At 50.0% G+C, this 17,578-nt stretch overlaps 11 non-coding genes across 11 annotated transcripts; all 11 read right to left on the minus strand.

Annotated features, from left to right (window-relative positions):
- Nucleotides 1-1,658: 1,658 nt before the first annotated feature.
- TRNAG-GCC (transfer RNA glycine (anticodon GCC)) lies at nt 1,659-1,729 on the minus strand. Its single transcript has one exon. It is a non-coding gene; the product is annotated as a tRNA-Gly (tRNA).
- Nucleotides 1,730-2,823: 1,094 nt separating this feature from the next.
- On the minus strand, nt 2,824-2,894 carry TRNAG-GCC (transfer RNA glycine (anticodon GCC)). Its single transcript has one exon. It is a non-coding gene; the product is annotated as a tRNA-Gly (tRNA).
- A 629-nt stretch (nt 2,895-3,523) lies between these two features.
- On the minus strand, nt 3,524-3,594 carry TRNAC-GCA (transfer RNA cysteine (anticodon GCA)). Its single transcript has one exon. It is a non-coding gene; the product is annotated as a tRNA-Cys (tRNA).
- Nucleotides 3,595-4,688: 1,094 nt separating this feature from the next.
- Nucleotides 4,689-4,759, minus strand: TRNAG-GCC (transfer RNA glycine (anticodon GCC)). Its single transcript has one exon. It is a non-coding gene; the product is annotated as a tRNA-Gly (tRNA).
- A 395-nt stretch (nt 4,760-5,154) lies between these two features.
- On the minus strand, nt 5,155-5,225 carry TRNAG-GCC (transfer RNA glycine (anticodon GCC)). Its single transcript has one exon. It is a non-coding gene; the product is annotated as a tRNA-Gly (tRNA).
- Nucleotides 5,226-8,648: 3,423 nt separating this feature from the next.
- TRNAG-GCC (transfer RNA glycine (anticodon GCC)) lies at nt 8,649-8,719 on the minus strand. The gene has a single exon. It is a non-coding gene; the product is annotated as a tRNA-Gly (tRNA).
- A 2,026-nt stretch (nt 8,720-10,745) lies between these two features.
- TRNAG-GCC (transfer RNA glycine (anticodon GCC)) lies at nt 10,746-10,816 on the minus strand. Its single transcript has one exon. It is a non-coding gene; the product is annotated as a tRNA-Gly (tRNA).
- Nucleotides 10,817-12,143: 1,327 nt separating this feature from the next.
- TRNAG-GCC (transfer RNA glycine (anticodon GCC)) lies at nt 12,144-12,214 on the minus strand. Its single transcript has one exon. It is a non-coding gene; the product is annotated as a tRNA-Gly (tRNA).
- A 2,491-nt stretch (nt 12,215-14,705) lies between these two features.
- Nucleotides 14,706-14,776, minus strand: TRNAG-GCC (transfer RNA glycine (anticodon GCC)). Its single transcript has one exon. It is a non-coding gene; the product is annotated as a tRNA-Gly (tRNA).
- Nucleotides 14,777-15,637: 861 nt separating this feature from the next.
- On the minus strand, nt 15,638-15,708 carry TRNAG-GCC (transfer RNA glycine (anticodon GCC)). The gene has a single exon. It is a non-coding gene; the product is annotated as a tRNA-Gly (tRNA).
- A 395-nt stretch (nt 15,709-16,103) lies between these two features.
- On the minus strand, nt 16,104-16,174 carry TRNAG-GCC (transfer RNA glycine (anticodon GCC)). Its single transcript has one exon. It is a non-coding gene; the product is annotated as a tRNA-Gly (tRNA).
- Between the last annotated feature and the right edge of the window lie 1,404 nt (nt 16,175-17,578).

The raw sequence follows: 17,578 nt of genomic DNA on the forward strand, positions 1-17,578 counted from the left end.
TTCACTTTGAAGCAAATAAAAAGTAAACTGCGTCGGCCGGGAATCGAATCCGGGCCACCCGCGTGGCAGGCGAGTATTCTACAACTGAACCACCGACGCGCTTGTCTCTCCGTAGATACAGCGTCGTACAGTGAAACTGTACTGACACAAGGCTATGACAGAGAACGGAGTGGATGAGCGAGTGCTGTAAGAGTCAAATAAAACTAATCAGTATAATGTGCACGCTCCAGTGGTTCACTTTGAAGCAAATAAAAAGTCAACTGCTTCGGCCGGGAATCGAACCCGGGCCACCCGCGTGGCAGGCGAGTATTCTACCACTGAACCACCGACGCGCTTGTCTCTCCGTAGATACAGCGTCGTACAGTGAAACTGTACTGACACAAGGCTATGACATACAACGGAGTGGATGAGCGAGTGCTGTAAGAGTCAAATAAAACTAATCAGTATGATGTGCACGCTCCAGTGGTTCACTTTGAAGCAAATAAAAACTCAACTGCGTCGGCCGGGAATCGAATCCGGGCCACCCGCGTGGCAGGCGAGTATTCTACAACTGAACCACCGACGCGCTTGTCTCTCCGTAGATACAGCGTCGTACAGTGAAACTGTACTGACACAAGGCTATGACATACAACGGAGTGGATGAGCGAGTGCTGTAAGAGTCAAATAAAACTAATCAGTATGGTGCGCACACTCCAGTGGTTCACTTTGAAGCAAATAAAAAGTCAACTGCGTCGGCCGGGAATCGAACCCGGGCCACCCGCGTGGCAGGCAGTATTCTACCACTGAACCACCGACGCGCTTGTCTCTCCGTAGATACAGCGTCGTACAGTGAAACTGTACTGACACAAGGCTATGACATACAACGGAGTGGATGAGCGAGTGCTGTAAGAGTCAAATAAAACTGATCAGTATGATGTGCACGCTCCAGTGGTTCACTTTGAAGCAAATAAAAAGTCAACTGCGTCGGCCGGGAATCGAATCCGGGCCACCCGCGTGGCAGGCGAGTATTCTACCTCTGAACCACCGACGCGCTTGTCTCTCCGTAGATACAGCGTAGTACAGTGAAACTGTACTGACACAAGGCTATGACAGACAACGGAGTGGATGAGCGAGTGCTGTAAGAGTCAAATAAAACTAATCAGTATGATGTGCACGCTCCAGTGGTTCACTTTGAAGCAAATAAAAAGTCAACTGCGTCGGCCGGGAATCGAATCCGGGCCACCCGCGTGGCAGGCGAGTATTCTACCACTGAACCACCGACGCGCTTGTCTCTCCGTAGATACAGCGTCGTACAGTGAAACTGTACTGACACAAGGCTATGACATACAACGGAGTGGATGAGCGAGTGCTGTAAGAGTCAAATAAAACTAATCAGTATGATGTGCACGCTCCAGTGGTTCACTTTGAAGCAAATAAAAAGTCAATTGCGTCGGCCGGGAATCGAATCCGGGCCACCCGCGTGGCAGGCGAGTATTCTACAACTGAACCACCGACGCGCTTGTCTCTCCGTAGATACAGCGTCGTACAGTGAAACTGTACTGACACAAGGCTATGACATACAACGGAGCGGATGAGCGAGTGCTGTAAGAGTCAAATAAAACTAATCAGTATGATGTGCACGCTCCAGTGGTTCACTTTGAAGCAAATAAAAAGTCAACTGCGTCGGCCGGGAATCGAACCCGGGCCACCCGCGTGGCAGGCGAGTATTCTACCACTGAACCACCGACGCGCTTGTCTCTCCGTAGATACAGCGTCGTACAGTGAAACTGTACTGACACAAGGCTATGACATACAACGGAGTGTATGAGCGAGTGCTGTAAGAGTCAAATAAAACTAATCAGTATGATGTGCACGCTCCAGTGGTTCACTTTGAAGCAAATAAAAAGTCAATTGCGTCGGCCAGGAATCGAATCCGGGCCACCCGCGTGGCAGGCGAGTATTCTACCACTGAACCACCGACGTGCTTGTCTCTCCGTAGATACAGCGTCGTACAGTAAAACTGTACTGACACAAGGCTATGACAGACAACGGAGTGGATGAGCGAGTGCTGTAAGAGTCAAATAAAACTAATCAGTATGATGTGCACGCTGCAGTGGTTCACTTTGAAGCAAATAAAAAGTCAACTGCGTCGGCCGGGAATCGAATCCGGGCCACCCGCGTGGCAGGCGAGTATTCTACCACTGAACCACCGACGCGCTTGTCTCTCCGTAGATACAGCGTCGTACAGTGAAACTGTACTGACACAAGGCTATGACAGACAACGCAGTGGATGAGCGAGTGCTGTAAGAGTCAAATAAAACTAATCAGTATGATGTGCACGCTCCAGTGGTTCACTTTGAAGCAAATAAAAAGTCAACTGCGTCGGCCGGGAATCGAATCCGGGCCACCCGCGTGGCAGGCCAGTATTCTACCACTGAACCACCGACGCGCTTGTCTCTCCGTAGATACAGCGTCGTACAGTGAAACTGTACTGACACAAGGCTATGACATACAACGGAGTGGATGAGCGAGTGCTGTAAGAGTCAAATAAAACTAATCAGTATGATGTGCACGCTCCAGTGGTTCACTTTGAAGCAGATAAAAAGTCAACTGCGTCGGCCGGGAATCGAATCCGGGCCACCCGCGTGGCAGGCGAGTATTCTACAACTGAAACACCGACGCGCTTGTCTCTCCGTAGATACAGCGTCGTACAGTGAAACTGTACTGACACAAGGCTATGACATACAACGGAGTGGATGAGCGAGTGCTGTAAGAGTCAAATAAAACTAATCAGTATGATGCGCACGCTCCAGTGGTTCACTTTGAAGCAAATAAAAAGTCAACTGCGTCGGCCGGGAATCGAACCCGGGCCACCCGCGTGGCAGGCGAGTATTCTACCACTGAACCACCGACGCGCTTGTCTCTCCGTAGATACAGCGTCGTACAGTGAAACTGTACTGACACAAGGCTATGACATACAACGGAGTGGATGAGCGAGTGCTGTAAGAGTCAAATAAAACTAATCAGTATGATGTGCACGCTCCCTGTGGTTCACTTTGAAGCAAATAAAAAGTCAACTGCGTCGGCCGGGAATCGAATCCGGGCCACCCGCGTGGCAGGCGAGTATTCTACCACTGAACCACCGACGCGCTTGTCTCTCCGTAGATACAGCGTAGTACAGTGAAACTGTACTGACACAAGGCTATGACAGACAACGGAGCGGATGAGCGAGTGCTGTAAGAGTCAAATAAAACTAATCAGTATGATGTGCACGCTCCAGTGGTTCACTTTGAAGCAAATAAAAAGTCAACTGCGTCGGCCGGGAATCGAATCCGGGCCACCCGCGTGGCAGGCGAGTATTCTACCACTGAACCACCGACGCGCTTGTCTCTCCGTAGATACAGCGTCGTACAGTGAAACTGTACTGACACGAGGCTATGACATACAACGGAGTGGATGAGCGAGTGCTGTAAGAGTCAAATAAAACTAATCAGTATGATGTGCACGCTCCAGTGGTTCACTTTGAAGCAAATAAAAAGTCAACTGCTTCGGCCGGGAATCGAATCCGGGCCACCCGCGTTGCAGGCGAGTATTCTGCCACTGAACCACCGACGCGCCTGTCTCTCCGTAGATACAGCGTCGTACAGTGAAACTGTACTGACACAAGGCTATGACATACAACGGAGTGGATGAGCGAGTGCTGTAAGAGTCAAATAAAACTAATCAGTATGATGTGCACGCTCCAGTGGTTCACTTTGAAGCAAATAAAAAGTCAACTGCGTCGGCCGGGAATCGAATCCGGTTCACCCTCGTGGCAGGCGAGTATTGTACAACTGAACCACCGACGCGCTTGTCTCTCCGTAGATACAGCGTCGTACAGTGAAACTGTACTTACACAAGGCTATGACATACAACGGAGTGGATGAGCGAGTGCTGTAAGAGTCAAATAAAACTAATCAGTATGATGTGCACGCTCCAGTGGTTCACTTTGAAGCAAATAAAAAGTCAACTGCGTCGGCCGGGAATCGAATCCGGGCCACCCGCGTGGCAGGCCAGTATTCTACCACTGAACCACCGACGCGCTTGTCTCTCCGTAGATACAGCGTCGTACAGTGAAACTGTACTGACACAAGGCTATGACATACAACGGAGTGGATGAGCGAGTGCTGTAAGAGTCAAATAAAACTAATCAGTATGATGTGCACGCTCCAGTGGTTCACTTTGAAGCAAATAAAAAGTAAACTGCGTCGGCCGGGAATCGAATCCGGGCCACCCGCGTGGCAGGCGAGTATTCTACAACTGAACCACCGACGCGCTTGTCTCTCCGTAGATACAGCGTCGTACAGTGAAACTGTACTGACACAAGGCTATGACAGAGAACGGAGTGGATGAGCGAGTGCTGTAAGAGTCAAATAAAACTAATCAGTATAATGTGCACGCTCCAGTGGTTCACTTTGAAGCAAATAAAAAGTCAACTGCTTCGGCCGGGAATCGAACCCGGGCCACCCGCGTGGCAGGCGAGTATTCTACCACTGAACCACCGACGCGCTTGTCTCTCCGTAGACACAGCGTCGTACAGTGAAACTGTACTGACACAAGGCTATGACAGAGAACGGAGTGGATGAGCGAGTGCTGTAAGAGTCAAATAAAACTAATCAGTATAATGTGCACGCTCCAGTGGTTCACTTTGAAGCAAATAAAAAGTCAACTGCGTCGGCCGGGAATCGAACCCGGGCCACCCGCGTGGCAGGCGAGTATTCTACCACTGAACCACCGACGCGCTTGTCTCTCCGTAGATACAGCGTCGTACAGGGAAACTGTACTGACACAAGGCTATGACATACAACGGAGTGGATGAGCGAGTGCTGTAAGAGTCAAATAAAACTAATCAGTATGATGTGCACGCTCCAGTGGTTCACTTTGAAGCAAATAAAAAGTCAACTGCGTCGGCCGGGAATCGAATCCGGGCCACCCGCGTGGCAGGCGAGTATTCTACAACTGAACCACCGACGCGCTTGTCTCTCCGTAGATACAGCGTCGTACAGTGAAACTGTACTGACACAAGGCTATGACATACAACGGAGTGGATGAGCGAGTGCTGTAAGAGTCAAAAAAAACTAATCAGTATGATGTGCACGCTCCAGTGGTTCACTTTGAAGCAAATAAAAAGTCAACTGCGTCGGCCGGGAATCGAACCCGGGCCACCCGCGTGGCAGGCGAGTATTCTACCGCTGAACCACCGACGCGCTTGTCTCTCCGTAGATACAGCGTCGTACAGTGAAACTGTACTGACACAAGGCTATGACATACAACGGAGTGGATGAGCGAGTGCTGTAAGAGTCAAATAAAACTAATCAGTATGATGTGCACGCTCCAGTGGTTCACTTTGAAGCAAATAAAAAGTCAACTGCGTCGGCCGGGAATCGAATCCGGGCCACCCGCGTGGCAGGCGAGTATTCTACCACTGAACCACCGACGCGCTTGTCTCTCCGTAGATACAGCGTCGTACAGTGAAACTGTACTGACACAAGGCTATGACAGACAACGGAGTGGATGAGCGAGTGCTGTAAGAGTCAAATAAAACTAATCAGTATGATGTGCACGCTCCAGTGGTTCACTTTGAATCAAATAAAAAGTCAACTGCGTCGGCCGGGAATCGAATCCGGGCCACCCGCGTGGCAGGCGAGTATTCTACCACTGAACCACCGACGCGCTTGTCTCTCCGTAGATACAGCGTCGTACAGTGAAACTGTACTGACACAAGGCTATGACATACAACGGAGTGGATGAGCGAGTGCTGTAAGAGTCAAATAAAACTAATCAGTATGATGTGCACGCTCCAGTGGTTCACTTTGAAGCAAATAAAAAGTCAACTGCGTCGGCCGGGAATCGAATCCGGGCCACCCGCGCGGCAAGCGAGTATTCTGCCACTGAACCACCGACGCGCCTGTCTCTCCGTAGATACAGCGTCGTACAGTGAAACTGTACTGACACAAGGCTATGACATACAACGGAGTGGATGAGCGAGTGCTGTAAGAGTCAAATAAAACTAATCAGTATGATGTGCACGCTCCAGTGGTTCACTTTGAAGCAAATAAAAAGTCAACTGCTTCGGCCGGGAATCGAACCCGGGCCACCCGCGTGGCAGGCGAGTATTCTACCACTGAACCACCGACGCGCTTGTCTCTCCGTAGATACAGCGTCGTACAGTGAAACTGTACTGACACAAGGCTATGACATACAACGGAGTGGATGAGCGAGTGCTGTAAGAGTCAAATAAAACTAATCAGTATGATGTGCACGCTCCAGTGGTTCACTTTGAAGCAAATAAAAAGTCAACTGCGTCGGCCGGGAATCGAATCCGGGCCACCCGCGTGGCAGGCGAGTATTCTACAACTGAACCACCGACGCGCTTGTCTCTCCGTAGATACAGCGTCGTACAGTGAAACTGTACTGACACAAGGCTATGACATACAACGGAGTGGATGAGCGAGTGCTGTAAGAGTCAAATAAAACTAATCAGTATGATGTGCACGCTCCAGTGGTTCACTTTGAAGCAAATAAAAAGTCAACTGCGTCGGCCGGGAATCGAATCCGGTTCACCCTCGTGGCAGGCGAGTATTGTACAACTGAACCACCGACGCGCTTGTCTCTCCGTAGATACAGCGTCGTACAGTGAAACTGTACTTACACAAGGCTATGACATACACCGGAGTGGATGAGCGAGTGCTGTAAGAGTCAAATAAAACTAATCAGTATGATGTGCACGCTCCAGTGGTTCACTTTGAAGCAAATAAAAAGTGAACTGCGTCGGCCGGGAATCGAATCCGGGCCACCCGCGTGGCAGGCCAGTATTCTACCACTGAACCACCGACGCGCTTGTCTCTCCGTAGATACAGCGTCGTACAGTGAAACTGTACTGACACAAGGCTATGACATACAACGGAGTGGATGAGCGAGTGCTGTAAGAGTCAAATAAAACTAATCAGTATGATGTGCACGCTCCAGTGGTTCACTTTGAAGCAAATAAAAAGTAAACTGCGTCGGCCGGGAATCGAATCCGGGCCACCCGCGTGGCAGGCGAGTATTCTACAACTGAACCACCGACGCGCTTGTCTCTCCGTAGATACAGCGTCGTACAGTGAAACTGTACTGACACAAGGCTATGACAGAGAACGGAGTGGATGAGCGAGTGCTGTAAGAGTCAAATAAAACTAATCAGTATAATGTGCACGCTCCAGTGGTTCACTTTGAAGCAAATAAAAAGTCAACTGCTTCGGCCGGGAATCGAACCCGGGCCACCCGCGTGGCAGGCGAGTATTCTACCACTGAACCACCGACGCGCTTGTCTCTCCGTAGATACAGCGTCGTACAGTGAAACTGTACTGACACAAGGCTATGACATACAACGGAGTGGATGAGCGAGTGCTGTAAGAGTCAAATAAAACTAATCAGTATGATGTGCACGCTCCAGTGGTTCACTTTGAAGCAAATAAAAACTCAACTGCGTCGGCCGGGAATCGAATCCGGGCCACCCGCGTGGCAGGCGAGTATTCTACAACTGAACCACCGACGCGCTTGTCTCTCCGTAGATACAGCGTCGTACAGTGAAACTGTACTGACACAAGGCTATGACATACAACGGAGTGGATGAGCGAGTGCTGTAAGAGTCAAATAAAACTAATCAGTATGGTGCGCACGCTCCAGTGGTTCACTTTGAAGCAAATAAAAAGTCAACTGCGTCGGCCGGGAATCGAACCCGGGCCACCCGCGTGGCAGGCAGTATTCTACCACTGAACCACCGACGCGCTTGTCTCTCCGTAGATACAGCGTCGTACAGTGAAACTGTACTGACACAAGGCTATGACATACAACGGAGTGGATGAGCGAGTGCTGTAAGAGTCAAATAAAACTGATCAGTATGATGTGCACGCTCCAGTGGTTCACTTTGAAGCAAATAAAAAGTCAACTGCGTCGGCCGGGAATCGAATCCGGGCCACCCGCGTGGCAGGCGAGTATTCTACCTCTGAACCACCGACGCGCTTGTCTCTCCGTAGATACAGCGTAGTACAGTGAAACTGTACTGACACAAGGCTATGACAGACAACGGAGTGGATGAGCGAGTGCTGTAAGAGTCAAATAAAACTAATCAGTATGATGTGCACGCTCCAGTGGTTCACTTTGAAGCAAATAAAAAGTCAACTGCGTCGGCCGGGAATCGAATCCGGGCCACCCGCGTGGCAGGCGAGTATTCTACCACTGAACCACCGACGCGCTTGTCTCTCCGTAGATACAGCGTCGTACAGTGAAACTGTACTGACACAAGGCTATGACATACAACGGAGTGGATGAGCGAGTGCTGTAAGAGTCAAATAAAACTAATCAGTATGATGTGCACGCTCCAGTGGTTCACTTTGAAGCAAATAAAAAGTCAATTGCGTCGGCCGGGAATCGAATCCGGGCCACCCGCGTGGCAGGCGAGTATTCTACAACTGAACCACCGACGCGCTTGTCTCTCCGTAGATACAGCGTCGTACAGTGAAACTGTACTGACACAAGGCTATGACATACAACGGAGCGGATGAGCGAGTGCTGTAAGAGTCAAATAAAACTAATCAGTATGATGTGCACGCTCCAGTGGTTCACTTTGAAGCAAATAAAAAGTCAACTGCGTCGGCCGGGAATCGAACCCGGGCCACCCGCGTGGCAGGCGAGTATTCTACCACTGAACCACCGACGCGCTTGTCTCTCCGTAGATACAGCGTCGTACAGTGAAACTGTACTGACACAAGGCTATGACATACAACGGAGTGTATGAGCGAGTGCTGTAAGAGTCAAATAAAACTAATCAGTATGATGTGCACGCTCCAGTGGTTCACTTTGAAGCAAATAAAAAGTCAATTGCGTCGGCCAGGAATCGAATCCGGGCCACCCGCGTGGCAGGCGAGTATTCTACCACTGAACCACCGACGTGCTTGTCTCTCCGTAGATACAGCGTCGTACAGTAAAACTGTACTGACACAAGGCTATGACAGACAACGGAGTGGATGAGCGAGTGCTGTAAGAGTCAAATAAAACTAATCAGTATGATGTGCACGCTTCAGTGGTTCACTTTGAAGCAAATAAAAAGTCAACTGCGTCGGCCGGGAATCGAATCCGGGCCACCCGCGTGGCAGGCGAGTATTCTACAACTGAACCACCGACGCGCTTGTCTCTCCGTAGATACAGCGTCGTACAGTGAAACTGTACTGACACAAGGCTATGACATACAACGGAGTGGATGAGCGAGTGCTGTAAGAGTCAAATAAAACTAATCAGTATGATGTGCACGCTCCAGTGGTTCACTTTGAAGCAAATAAAAAGTCAACTGCGTCGGCCGGGAATCGAATCCGGTTCACCCTCGTGGCAGGCGAGTATTGTACAACTGAACCACCGACGCGCTTGTCTCTCCGTAGATACAGCGTCGTACAGTGAAACTGTACTTACACAAGGCTATGACATACAACGGAGTGGATGAGCGAGTGCTGTAAGAGTCAAATAAAACTAATCAGTATGATGTGCACGCTCCAGTGGTTCACTTTGAAGCAAATAAAAAGTCAACTGCGTCGGCCGGGAATCGAATCCGGGCCACCCGCGTGGCAGGCCAGTATTCTACCACTGAACCACCGACGCGCTTGTCTCTCCGTAGATACAGCGTCGTACAGTGAAACTGTACTGACACAAGGCTATGACATACAACGGAGTGGATGAGCGAGTGCTGTAAGAGTCAAATAAAACTAATCAGTATGATGTGCACGCTCCAGTGGTTCACTTTAAAGCAAATAAAAAGTAAACTGCGTCGGCCGGGAATCGAATCCGGGCCACCCGCGTGGCAGGCGAGTATTCTACAACTGAACCACCGACGCGCTTGTCTCTCCGTAGATACAGCGTCGTACAGTGAAACTGTACTGACACAAGGCTATGACAGAGAACGGAGTGGATGAGCGAGTGCTGTAAGAGTCAAATAAAACTAATCAGTATAATGTGCACGCTCCAGTGGTTCACTTTGAAGCAAATAAAAAGTCAACTGCTTCGGCCGGGAATCGAACCCGGGCCACCCGCGTGGCAGGCGAGTATTCTACCACTGAACCACCGACGCGCTTGTCTCTCCGTAGACACAGCGTCGTACAGTGAAACTGTACTGACACAAGGCTATGACATACAACGGAGTGGATGAGCGAGTGCTGTAAGAGTCAAATAAAACTAATCAGTATGATGTGCACGCTCCAGTGGTTCACTTTGAAGCAAATAAAAAGTCATCTGCGTCGGCCGGGAATCGAATCCGGGCCACCCGCGTGGCAGGCGAGTATTCTACCACTGAACCACCGACGCGCTTGTCTCTCCGTAGATACAGCGTCGTACAGTGAAACTGTACTGACACAAGGCTATGACATACAACGGAGTGGATGAGCGAGTGCTGTAAGAGTCAAATAAAACTAATCAGTATGATGTGCACGCTCCAGTGGTTCACTTTGAAGCAAATAAAAAGTCAATTGCGTCGGCCGGGAATCGAATCCGGGCCACCCGCGTGGCAGGCGAGTATTCTACAACTGAACCACCGACGCGCTTGTCTCTCCGTAGATACAGCGTCGTACAGTGAAACTGTACTGACACAAGGCTATGACATACAACGGAGCGGATGAGCGAGTGCTGTAAGAGTCAAATAAAACTAATCAGTATGATGTGCACGCTCCAGTGGTTCACTTTGAAGCAAATAAAAAGTCAACTGCGTCGGCCGGGAATCGAACCCGGGCCACCCGCGTGGCAGGCGAGTATTCTACCACTGAACCACCGACGCGCTTGTCTCTCCGTAGATACAGCGTCGTACAGTGAAACTGTACTGACACAAGGCTATGACATACAACGGAGTGGATGAGCGAGTGCTGTAAGAGTCAAATAAAACTAATCAGTATGATGTGCACGCTCCAGTGGTTCACTTTGAAGCAAATAAAAAGTCAACTGCGTCGGCCGGGAATCGAATCCGGGCCAACCGCGTGGCAGGCGAGTATTCTACCACTGAACCACCGACGCGCTTGTCTCTCCGTAGATACAGCGTCGTACAGTGAAACTGTACTGACACAAGGCTATGACAGACAACGCAGTGGATGAGCGAGTGCTGTAAGAGTCAAATAAAACTAATCAGTATGATGTGCACGCTCCAGTGGTTCACTTTGAAGCAAATAAAAAGTCAACTGCGTCGGCCGGGAATCGAATCCGGGCCACCCGCGTGGCAGGCGAGTATTCTACCACTGAACCACCGACGCGCCTGTCTCTCCGTAGATACAGCGTCGTACAGTGAAACTGTACTGACACAAGGCTATGACATACAACGGAGTGGATGAGCGAGTGCTGTAAGAGTCAAATAAAACTAATCAGTATGATGTGCACGCTTCAGTGGTTCACTTTGAAGCAAATAAAAAGTCAACTGCGTCGGCCGGGAATCGAATCCGGGCCACCCGCGTGGCAGGCGAGTATTCTACAACTGAACCACCGACGCGCTTGTCTCTCCGTAGATACAGCGTCGTACAGTGAAACTGTACTGACACAAGGCTATGACATACAACGGAGTGGATGAGCGAGTGCTGTAAGAGTCAAATAAAACTAATCAGTATGATGTGCACGCTCCAGTGGTTCACTTTGAAGCAAATAAAAAGTCAACTGCGTCGGCCGGGAATCGAATCCGGTTCACCCTCGTGGCAGGCGAGTATTGTACAACTGAACCACCGACGCGCTTGTCTCTCCGTAGATACAGCGTCGTACAGTGAAACTGTACTTACACAAGGCTATGACATACAACGGAGTGGATGAGCGAGTGCTGTAAGAGTCAAATAAAACTAATCAGTATGATGTGCACGCTCCAGTGGTTCACTTTGAAGCAAATAAAAAGTCAACTGCGTCGGCCGGGAATCGAATCCGGGCCACCCGCGTGGCAGGCCAGTATTCTACCACTGAACCACCGACGCGCTTGTCTCTCCGTAGATACAGCGTCGTACAGTGAAACTGTACTGACACAAGGCTATGACATACAACGGAGTGGATGAGCGAGTGCTGTAAGAGTCAAATAAAACTAATCAGTATGATGTGCACGCTCCAGTGGTTCACTTTAAAGCAAATAAAAAGTAAACTGCGTCGGCCGGGAATCGAACCCGGGCCACCCGCGTGGCAGGCGAGTATTCTACCACTGAACCACCGACGCGCTTGTCTCTCCGTAGATACAGCGTCGTACAGTGAAACTGTACTGACACAAGGCTATGACATACAACGGAGTGGATGAGCGAGTGCTGTAAGAGTCAAATAAAACTAATCAGTATGATGTGCACGCTCCAGTGGTTCACTTTGAAGCAAATAAAAAGTCAACTGCGTCGGCCGGGAATCGAATCCGGGCCACCCGCGTGGCAGGCGAGTATTCTACAACTGAACCACCGACGCGCTTGTCTCTCCGTAGATACAGCGTCGTACAGTGAAACTGTACTGACACAAGGCTATGACATACAACGGAGTGGATGAGCGAGTGCTGTAAGAGTCAAATAAAACTAATCAGTATGATGTGCACGCTCCAGTGGTTCACTTTGAAGCAAATAAAAAGTCAACTGCGTCGGCCGGGAATCGAATCCGGTTCACCCTCGTGGCAGGCGAGTATTGTACAACTGAACCACCGACGCGCTTGTCTCTCCGTAGATACAGCGTCGTACAGTGAAACTGTACTTACACAAGGCTATGACATACACCGGAGTGGATGAGCGAGTGCTGTAAGAGTCAAATAAAACTAATCAGTATGATGTGCACGCTCCAGTGGTTCACTTTGAAGCAAATAAAAAGTCAACTGCGTCGGCCGGGAATCGAATCCGGGCCACCCGCGTGGCAGGCCAGTATTCTACCACTGAACCACCGACGCGCTTGTCTCTCCGTAGATACAGCGTCGTACAGTGAAACTGTACTGACACAAGGCTATGACATACAACGGAGTGGATGAGCGAGTGCTGTAAGAGTCAAATAAAACTAATCAGTATGATGTGCACGCTCCAGTGGTTCACTTTGAAGCAAATAAAAAGTAAACTGCGTCGGCCGGGAATCGAATCCGGGCCACCCGCGTGGCAGGCGAGTATTCTACAACTGAACCACCGACGCGCTTGTCTCTCCGTAGATACAGCGTCGTACAGTGAAACTGTACTGACACAAGGCTATGACAGAGAACGGAGTGGATGAGCGAGTGCTGTAAGAGTCAAATAAAACTAATCAGTATAATGTGCACGCTCCAGTGGTTCACTTTGAAGCAAATAAAAAGTCAACTGCTTCGGCCGGGAATCGAACCCGGGCCACCCGCGTGGCAGGCGAGTATTCTACCACTGAACCACCGACGCGCTTGTCTCTCCGTAGATACAGCGTCGTACAGTGAAACTGTACTGACACAAGGCTATGACATACAACGGAGTGGATGAGCGAGTGCTGTAAGAGTCAAATAAAACTAATCAGTATGATGTGCACGCTCCAGTGGTTCACTTTGAAGCAAATAAAAACTCAACTGCGTCGGCCGGGAATCGAATCCGGGCCACCCGCGTGGCAGGCGAGTATTCTACAACTGAACCACCGACGCGCTTGTCTCTCCGTAGATACAGCGTCGTACAGTGAAACTGTACTGACACAAGGCTATGACATACAACGGAGTGGATGAGCGAGTGCTGTAAGAGTCAAATAAAACTAATCAGTATGGTGCGCACGCTCCAGTGGTTCACTTTGAAGCAAATAAAAAGTCAACTGCGTCGGCCGGGAATCGAACCCGGGCCACCCGCGTGGCAGGCAGTATTCTACCACTGAACCACCGACGCGCTTGTCTCTCCGTAGATACAGCGTCGTACAGTGAAACTGTACTGACACAAGGCTATGACATACAACGGAGTGGATGAGCGAGTGCTGTAAGAGTCAAATAAAACTGATCAGTATGATGTGCACGCTCCAGTGGTTCACTTTGAAGCAAATAAAAAGTCAACTGCGTCGGCCGGGAATCGAATCCGGGCCACCCGCGTGGCAGGCGAGTATTCTACCTCTGAACCACCGACGCGCTTGTCTCTCCGTAGATACAGCGTAGTACAGTGAAACTGTACTGACACAAGGCTATGACAGACAACGGAGTGGATGAGCGAGTGCTGTAAGAGTCAAATAAAACTAATCAGTATGATGTGCACGCTCCAGTGGTTCACTTTGAAGCAAATAAAAAGTCAACTGCGTCGGCCGGGAATCGAATCCGGGCCACCCGCGTGGCAGGCGAGTATTCTACCACTGAACCACCGACGCGCTTGTCTCTCCGTAGATACAGCGTCGTACAGTGAAACTGTACTGACACAAGGCTATGACATACAACGGAGTGGATGAGCGAGTGCTGTAAGAGTCAAATAAAACTAATCAGTATGATGTGCACGCTCCAGTGGTTCACTTTGAAGCAAATAAAAAGTCAATTGCGTCGGCCGGGAATCGAATCCGGGCCACCCGCGTGGCAGGCGAGTATTCTACAACTGAACCACCGACGCGCTTGTCTCTCCGTAGATACAGCGTCGTACAGTGAAACTGTACTGACACAAGGCTATGACATACAACGGAGCGGATGAGCGAGTGCTGTAAGAGTCAAATAAAACTAATCAGTATGATGTGCACGCTCCAGTGGTTCACTTTGAAGCAAATAAAAAGTCAACTGCGTCGGCCGGGAATCGAACCCGGGCCACCCGCGTGGCAGGCGAGTATTCTACCACTGAACCACCGACGCGCTTGTCTCTCCGTAGATACAGCGTCGTACAGTGAAACTGTACTGACACAAGGCTATGACATACAACGGAGTGTATGAGCGAGTGCTGTAAGAGTCAAATAAAACTAATCAGTATGATGTGCACGCTCCAGTGGTTCACTTTGAAGCAAATAAAAAGTCAATTGCGTCGGCCAGGAATCGAATCCGGGCCACCCGCGTGGCAGGCGAGTATTCTACCACTGAACCACCGACGTGCTTGTCTCTCCGTAGATACAGCGTCGTACAGTAAAACTGTACTGACACAAGGCTATGACAGACAACGGAGTGGATGAGCGAGTGCTGTAAGAGTCAAATAAAACTAATCAGTATGATGTGCACGCTGCAGTGGTTCACTTTGAAGCAAATAAAAAGTCAACTGCGTCGGCCGGGAATCGAATCCGGGCCACCCGCGTGGCAGGCGAGTATTCTACCACTGAACCACCGACGCGCTTGTCTCTCCGTAGATACAGCGTCGTACAGTGAAACTGTACTGACACAAGGCTATGACAGACAACGCAGTGGATGAGCGAGTGCTGTAAGAGTCAAATAAAACTAATCAGTATGATGTGCACGCTCCAGTGGTTCACTTTGAAGCAAATAAAAAGTCAACTGCGTCGGCCGGGAATCGAATCCGGGCCACCCGCGTGGCAGGCGAGTATTCTACCACTGAACCACCGACGCGCCTGTCTCTCCGTAGATACAGCGTCGTACAGTGAAACTGTACTGACACAAGGCTATGACATACAACGGAGTGGATGAGCGAGTGCTGTAAGAGTCAAATAAAACTAATCAGTATGATGTGCACGCTCCAGTGGTTCACTTTGAAGCAAATAAAAAGTCAACTGCGTCGGCCGGGAATCGAACCCGGGCCACCCGCGTGGCAGGCGAGTATTCTACCACTGAACCACCGACGCGCTTGTCTCTCCGTAGATACAGCGTCGTACAGTGAAACTGTACTGACACAAGGCTATGACATACAACGGAGTGGATGAGCGAGTGCTGTAAGGGTCAAATAAAACTAATCAGTATGATGTGCACGCTCCAGTGGTTCACTTTGAAGCAAATAAAAAGTCAACTGCGTCGGCCGGGAATCGAATCCGGGCCACCTGCGTGGCAGGCGAGTATTCTACCACTGAACCACCGACGCGCGTGTCTCTCTATAGATACAGTGTCGTACAGTGAAACTGTACTGACACAAGGCTATGACATACAACGGAGTGGATGAGCGAGTGCTGTAAGAGTCAAATAAAACTAATCAGTATGATGTGCACGCTCCAGTGGTTCACTTTGAAGCAAATAAAAAGTCAACTGCGTCGGCCGGGAATCGAACCCGGGCCACCCGCGTGGCAGGCGAGTATTCTACCGCTGAACCACCGACGCGCTTGTCTCTCCGTAGATACAGCGTCGTACAGTGAAACTGTACTGACACAAGGCTATGACATACAACGGAGTGGATGAGCGAGTGCTGTAAGAGTCAAATAAAACTAATCAGTATGATGTGCACGCTCCAGTGGTTCACTTTGAAGCAAATAAAAAGTCAACTGCGTCGGCCGGGAATCGAATCCGGGCCACCCGCGTGGCAGGCGAGTATTCTACCACTGAACCACCGACGCGCTTGTCTCTCCGTAGATACAGCGTCGTACAGTGAAACTGTACTGACACAAGGCTATGACAGACAACGGAGTGGATGAGCGAGTGCTATAAGAGTCAAATAAAACTAATCAGTATGATGTGCACGCTCCAGTGGTTCACTTTGAAGCAAATAAAAAGTCAACTGCGTCGGCCGGGAATCGAATCCGGGCCACCCGCGTGGCAGGCGAGTATTCTACCACTGAACCACCGACGCGCTTGTCTCTCCGTAGATACAGCGTCGTACAGTGAAACTGTACTGACACAAGGCTATGACATACAACGGAGTGGATGAGCGAGTGCTGTAAGAGTCAAATAAAACTAATCAGTATGATGTGCACGCTCCAGTGGTTCACTTTGAAGCAAATAAAAAGTCAACTGCGTCGGCCGGGAATCGAATCCGGGCCACCCGCGCGGCAAGCGAGTATTCTGCCACTGAACCACCGACGCGCCTGTCTCTCCGTAGATACAGCGTCGTACAGTGAAACTGTACTGACACAAGGCTATGACATACAACGGAGTGGATGAGCGAGTGCTGTAAGAGTCAAATAAAACTAATCAGTATGATGTGCACGCTCCAGTGGTTCACTTTGAAGCAAATAAAAAGTCAACTGCTTCGGCCGGGAATCGAACCCGGGCCACCCGCGTGGCAGGCGAGTATTCTACCACTGAACCACCGACGCGCTTGTCTCTCCGTAGATACAGCGTCGTACAGTGAAACTGTACTGACACAAGGCTATGACATACAACGGAGTGGATGAGCGAGTGCTGTAAGAGTCAAATAAAACTAATCAGTATGATGTGCACGCTTCAGTGGTTCACTTTGAAGCAAATAAAAAGTCAACTGCGTCGGCCGGGAATCGAATCCGGGCCACCCGCGTGGCAGGCGAGTATTCTACAACTGAACCACCGACGCGCTTGTCTCTCCGTAGATACAGCGTCGTACAGTGAAACTGTACTGACACAAGGCTATGACATACAACGGAGTGGATGAGCGAGTGCTGTAAGAGTCAAATAAAACTAATCAGTATGATGTGCACGCTCCAGTGGTTCACTTTGAAGCAAATAAAAAGTCAACTGCGTCGGCCGGGAATCGAATCCGGTTCACCCTCGTGGCAGGCGAGTATTGTACAACTGAACCACCGACGCGCTTGT

The sequence above is a fragment of the Amblyomma maculatum genome, chromosome 4 (assembly GCF_055883805.1).
Source record: "Amblyomma maculatum isolate TAMU_Amacu chromosome 4, ASM5588380v1, whole genome shotgun sequence".
NCBI lineage: Eukaryota > Metazoa > Arthropoda > Arachnida > Ixodida > Ixodidae > Amblyomma > Amblyomma maculatum.